The sequence below is a fragment of the Dreissena polymorpha genome, chromosome 6, assembly GCF_020536995.1.
Source record: "Dreissena polymorpha isolate Duluth1 chromosome 6, UMN_Dpol_1.0, whole genome shotgun sequence".
NCBI classification, from domain to species: domain Eukaryota; kingdom Metazoa; phylum Mollusca; class Bivalvia; order Myida; family Dreissenidae; genus Dreissena; species Dreissena polymorpha.
In genome coordinates, this window is record NC_068360.1 from 22,882,076 (window position 1) to 22,888,972 (window position 6,897).

Consider the following 6,897-nt stretch of genomic DNA (forward strand, 5'->3'; position numbering starts at 1 on the left):
GGTAAGTCTTGATTATTGTGCATTGCTAAATGTTTTTTTTCATTCCAGTATGGCTGTGGTAAGTACACAAACTTTCTATAATTTAATATTGAACTGTTTTTATGACCTGTATTCTGCATTGTAAAATGTCTGTTTTTCATTTCAGTATCATGTGGTAAGTACACTAACTTTCTTTAATTTTCATATTGAACTGTTTTGATGACTTGTATACTACTATGCAATGCCTAATGTTTTTTTCATTTCAGTAGCCTGTTGGTAAGTACACTAACTTTCTATAATTTCATATTGAAATGTTTTGATGACTTGTATTATACTATGCAATGCTTAATGTTTTTTTTCAGTAGCCTGTTGGTAAGTACAATTGCCTTCTTTAATTTTCATATTGAACTGTTTTGATGATGTGTATACTGCTATGCATTGCTAAATGTTTTTTTTCATTTCAGTATGGCTGTGGTAAGTACACATACTTTCTATAATTTCATATTGAACTGTTTTGATGACTTGTATACTGCTATGCAAAATGTCTGTTTTTCATTTCAGTAGCCTGTGGTAAGTACACTAACTTTCTATAAATTCATATTGAACTGTTTTGATGATTTGTATACTGCTATGCATTGCTAAATGTTTTTTTTATTTCAGTATAGCTGTGGTAAGTACACTAACTTTCTTTAATTTTCATATTGAACTGTTTTGATGACTTGTATTCTGCTATACAAAATGTGCTTTATTCAATTTCAGGTCAGCAATGGTAAGTATAGTGTGTTTCTTTATGTATAATTTTGTATACATATTGTTTTTTTTCATCATATCATGTCTTTCATATTTATGCTTTGTGTAAGTAAAATGTTCATAAATCATTCTTATCTTCAAACTAAAAATGTATTGTGCTATGCAAAATGTCTGTATGATTTCAGTTGCCAGAGGTGAGTACCATAACAGTTGAAAAGTTAGTTTTGTTTAGTTCAAGTTTTGGTTCACAGTTCTGTTTGTTATTTGGCAAAATTTACATGTATGCATTGAGTCTTGATTTCAGCTCGATTGTGGACTGAAGAAGATTGCCCGCAGAGGGATTGGATACAAAATACAAAGTAAGTACTGAGTTTCTTACTAAAAGTTTTGAGTTGTATTCATTGTGTGTTAATATGCTATGATTGCTATGAACATGACTTTTGTATTTCAGCGAAGACAACATAGGTAAGTAAAATTGTTATCTGTTTCATGTTTACTGTTACAGTTCAATATTGTGTTTATAAATTGTAAGTTGTACAAACACATTCAAAAGTTTCTGATCATGCTTTCGATTTCATTTCAGCTTTACTGCTGGACGAGTGTTCTCTACTACTAGACGTGTCAGGTTTACTACCAGGCGAGCAGTGACAACAAGGCGCCTTTGTGGAAACAACACAACAAAAAAGTGAGTATTAGTTGAAATTGTTTTACTGTATGTTATACTTAAATGCAAAATTGTGCACATAAATTGTAAGTTGTACAATTACAATGAAAGTTTCTGATCATGCTTTCTATTTCATTTCAGCTGTACTGCTAGACGAGCAGTGACAGAAAGGCGCCTGAACATGCAACACAAAACAAAAAAGTAAGTATCAGTTAAACAGTTGGTAGAGTTGTGTGTTTTTCTTTAGCAGTTTGTGTTTACTATTTTATTTGATACATGGTATATTACACATGCATGTTTTTATCATTTCAGGCTGTTTACTTTTATCGTTTACTGTTTAACACAATTTGCTTTTCTATTTTCAGTGCCAATATCCAAACCTTGATGTGGACACCGAGTAGTCAATACATACGTGTGGCGTATAGCTGCGACAAAACCGTGGGTCCATCGCACCGATAACTTGAACATTGGCCCGTGTATGGACATCAGTGCAACTTTGTGAATCCATGTAACTTTGTGAATCCATGTAACATTGCGAATATGTGTCGATCAAAAAATGTGAACATTATGCAATGAAACGAACTCGGTGTTGCAAGTGGCAAGTGTTGACAGTGTGTATGTTTATGTTTATGTTTTTACATGAAAAATAAAGGAGATTGTTCTCCTACCTTTTTTTTCCTTGTTTTATTGTGCTGGCCAGCAATATTGATGTATTGATGTATTGATGTATGTGTTTGTGTATTAACGATGTATTAACTATGCATTACCAAAATCAAACAAAACTTTGGCACAAGAGACTCTAAGTATCAAATACCAACAATTTAGACGCAGACAATCACATGGTGGTACACCAGTCCGAATATACTCATTGCTCTAGCCAGGATTGCAAATTACTTGTGTTGACTAGCAAGGCTCCCTAGTAACGGAGCAGTGTTACTGGCGTTTTTTGGGTCGATAGTGCTTAGGTGAGGTTTTGCTCGAATCGGGAGCGGGTCACTCGCTTGGGCGAGTTAGTTTTCGCTCGTAGTTTCCAATCTGGCTAGATCAATGTAAGGTTGTCGTTGACTGCTATTTGGCAAGCAGAAAGACAACAGCGGTTAATTAACTGAGTATGGGCGACCGAGGTATGTAGGTGTCAATAGACCGACTCCACAAGTTGCGAAGCGAACCGATAGCACTTGAGGGGAAACGCCTCGGTTTTCGGTTCTAACATGTGTTATCCATGCTGTCGTTATACTCTGGCAAGGCTCCTCAATCTATCGCGAGGGACACTCATTATTGCCCGCAAGCTTTAGAACCTGACGTGGGTCGATGCGTATGCGAGTCCGAGGACGCGATGGCATTTGATAAGGCTACCAACCAGTTAATGATTGCATGATCTATAAAACCAAATTTTAAGTCTACTTGGGCACAAGAGATTCCAAGTACCAAAATACCAACAATTAACAAGCAGACGCTTTTCAAAACTATGACCGCTGAGATTGATAGTCAGATGGAGTCCTGCCCATTTAGCTGTGTAGCGGTCTAGGGCGGGGTTGCAAGTCAATACGAAATGAGGCGCTATAAAGCAACTCGTCCCCGTTATGACCGTCAATACTTTCGACACTATCTGGGAATCCTTTCAACACCACATTGTTGCGCTGTTGGAAGGGTGGTAGGCACGCATGGTGACATGCCTGTGCTTTGCTATGCGACACCATGGTATTTTCGTACGGTGACACGAAATATCTTAATCTGGCTCTCTCAGAAACGCAGGCACGCGTTGACCGAACCTGACCGATGACCGAGCAATAACATTTCTATTAAGTGCTTTAATGCACAAAGTCTGCTAGGGCTGGGGTGGGAAGGCGACTTCTCTTGTACTCAGACAAGAGGAACGGTCACAAGTCCGTGAAAACGCCGAGTGACACCACTAGCTTGCAAACGTACAAAGCAAAAAACTTTCAAACTTGAATTTGAGGTAAAATGATAAAAAAAACTATATGAATGACTAACCGATATAAGATATTTTCCATATGGCAACAAACTATGCTACTCAATGTTGCGTTGAACATTAATTGCGCCTTACGAACTACTCGTGTTGAGACTTACATTGAGTGACTCGTAAACGTAAAGCAGTTACTCGCTTTTGACTGCATACACATTTTGTACAACGGTTCGTTATTGGTATAACTTGTCTTTCAGTGAGGCACATTAACATAAACGTTCAACAGTATTTAGGCTTTATATTGCGCTTGTAGAATATACGAACAAAACACACTACATAAATGACGTTTAGGGATTATTTTGACTTTCCATTTGAGATGATATGATGAAAAAGTATATACATCAGTTTAAGCGACTTTCATGACATTCACCACATGGCCATAAACTTGCGTTATTCAATGAAATGTTAAAATTTCGCTAGCAAAATAAATAAAAACTATATACGCAGTTTCATAACTTTCGATGTATGATCATGAAGTTTGAAATTGTGCAAAGCAATTTTGCGTTAAAAGTTGCATGCAGTTTAAAACCTGAAACATTTCGCTACACTTCAACCGTATTCAACACTCAAGAACTCAATTGTTTGTACAGAACAATACGAATGTTCCCATTTTGAAACGACAGTCAAGTAACACAACCGCTTGAATGTTTTGAAAAGCAGTATCGCTTCATCGCTATGATTTGGTTGTGAGATGTAATATATAGTATAGTAGCATCAATATTACAGACCCGTAAGCACATTCATACACCTGCTTTAATATTTCGGAAAGCAGTATTACTTCAATGATATGGTTTGGTTATAAGATACAATATATGATGTATTGATGTAACAGATCTGTATGCGCATGTTAAACAACTACTTGGTTAGTTTGGAAAGCAGTGTCGCTTCAATGCTGCGTCAAAACATTTTTGCAAGATGTGAAAAATATCTATTTGAATGGGATTTCTGAGGTTTAGCCATCGCCGAAAGGCCAATGTTTCTTCATGTATGTGTGACAAAAGCTACTGCTATATTTGCTATTATGCTAGTCCGTATTGCATATCGCAAGGTGGTAAAGCGGCTCTTTTCATTTCGCTGTGAAAAGAACGGTCACAAGCCCGTACAAACGCTGAGTGACACCTCTTGATCATGTAGCTTGTATGAAACGTGTTTATACAACCACAGTAGTTCAAAGCAGAACGCTTTTCCTTCTTCGAGGGAGAAGAAATCTGGGTGCAAGTCCCGGCTTTGGTTATAACACGAATACTACTCGCTGCTCAATAGCAATATTCATCATCCTATCCTTAACCATAATACCACTAGGCTCTATTAAGAGTAGCTTTGGAAAGGGAGTTAATAGCAGCTGCATGAGTGCTTTCATAAAATGTAAACGGTCGACCTTTACGGTTGCAAAATTGAAATACGATTTCAATGTTTTGAAGCATAATGTCTACATCGGGACCAAATGCCCATAGGTTCGATTTCGACTTGCTACACTCACGATTGAAATGAACCGTTTGAACATTCGCTGATAATAGGCATGCAATAACAATCCAACGCTGAAATGACTCACACTCCTACGCAATTAATTTTATCGCGGGACCAAATACCCATAGGCTCGATTTCGAGTTGCCAAAGTATATCATTTTCAGAATAGTAATTTTTGCATTTTGGACATAATATACTTTTTTGTTGTTTGTTTGAGGAAAACATCAATACTCGGTCATAAAATTCAAATATGCTGTCCTTGATTTCCATGCATTTACAACACAACTTTTTCGGCTAGATTGAACTTTACCGGTACGCAGTTGTTTACCACTATCAACAAAGCGGGGGTTTGGGGGCGGAAGCCCCCGATACTAAGGAAATATATAGGATAAATAGGATTATAAGGTGTTGCGTTAGTTGTTATATGTTAGGTGTTAAGGGTTAGGGTACGCTGTTTGATGTTAAGTGTTGCGTACCGGTAAAGTTCAATCATCCCACTTTTTCCTTACATGGCACGTTTTCTTTTTAAAATGAAAGCAAATATGAGCCCGATTATGTGGTAAAAATCACTGACAGGGTGCACTTTTCCTACAAAATTTACTTTACTCCAATTATGAATAATGAAACTGTTATACTTGAAAAAAAATATATGTACCTTCCTGTTCCGAGCTTTGTGTTGATAGCAAAACAAGGCTTTCTTGAAAAGTTGAAGACTCTTCTTTACGTGATGGGTTTTGCCGTACGATAACCCGTTCACATGGCTACAGTCATCACACAAGCATAAATCCACTTTATCCCCTTTTACTTCTCACCAACAATATAAAATGTTGTAAGTGACACGGGTTCTAAACGTTATTCTTCACAGTGGTCAAAATTTTCAACCGTTTCACATCGTATTTCCAGGAATCGTTTTTTTTTCATAAATATCAACACTGCCATGCATTAGTTGACGTTTATCATTAACTCCAGTCACATTAATATGAACAATAATAACACTTTTTTTAATCTTTCTCTTTCAATATAGCAAATTGCTTTTTCTTTAAACGACCAATCTGGTACAATGTTAGCTAAAGAAACTTCAGCGTACAGTTTATATAGTATTGACAGACCTGTACGCTGAAGCGAACTCCGTATCGAAAGTCAACCAGAGTCGTAACATATTTATGTCACGCTATAAATCAAAGAAAGCTCATTTTCTTGCATACATTTCTACATATATTAGTGAATGAATATTAATTACTGCATCTGGGAATATTTTAAGGTTCAAATATTTCAAATGCATCTTACAATAGATGAAAATAACTCTCATCAGTCTGAAATTTACAATTTTGACGCCATTGTCGCTTTGTCACGTGACGAGTTTTCATTTGGATACTTTCGGATCGACCTTGACCTTTTTTGCTGAAATTGTAAACATTACTTTCGTTTTCTGAAATCTATTATTTGTGATTAACAACTTACGTATGGTGGATTATAAGACTGATTTCAGTGTGAATCAGGTAGTTTTAAATAATAGTTACTTTGAGTTCGTATTAAAACTACAATTTGTTTACAAAACAAGCCAGAATAATCTAAAATACCGGGAAATGTCATTCTGAATTTGAAAACACATGAGCACATGGTATGTTACTAAAAATAGAAATAACGTCATATGACCGTGAAATCTCGGGAGATTTGCATTTCAAGAAAGTCTGTCACATCGCTGTTTTTCTCGATATGTAAGAGCAGAATAGATAAATTTTATATGTTTAAGATAGTATTTTATGAAAGAATATATCAGTTAAATGTGAAAAATGTTAATCTTTCCGATGAAGTGGTTGATTTGGGCCAATAACTGCACATAAAAGCTGTTTTGGACCGGTCTTTGTTAACTGTCAACTTTTCGGGAATTTCTGGTTGACTTTCCTAATGGGGTTGGTCCATAACTATAAAGTCGCGCCATTCAAAAATCATAACAAGCGACATTTAAAGTTATGGTAGCCAGAACTAGTACAATGTCGGCCATATTTGTTGTCTTTGTATTTAGCGGATCCTACATTTAGTATTTCTA

The 6,897-nt window shown here is 36.2% G+C and overlaps 1 long non-coding RNA gene across 1 annotated transcript; it reads left to right on the forward strand.

The window, feature by feature from the left end:
* The first annotated feature begins 1,094 nt into the window (after positions 1–1,094).
* LOC127834747 (uncharacterized) lies at positions 1,095–2,596 on the forward strand. Its single transcript, XR_008028105.1, has 3 exons — positions 1,095–1,414; positions 1,535–1,594; positions 1,759–2,596. It is a non-coding gene; the product is annotated as an uncharacterized LOC127834747 (long non-coding RNA).
* The last annotated feature ends 4,301 nt before the right edge of the window (positions 2,597–6,897 follow it).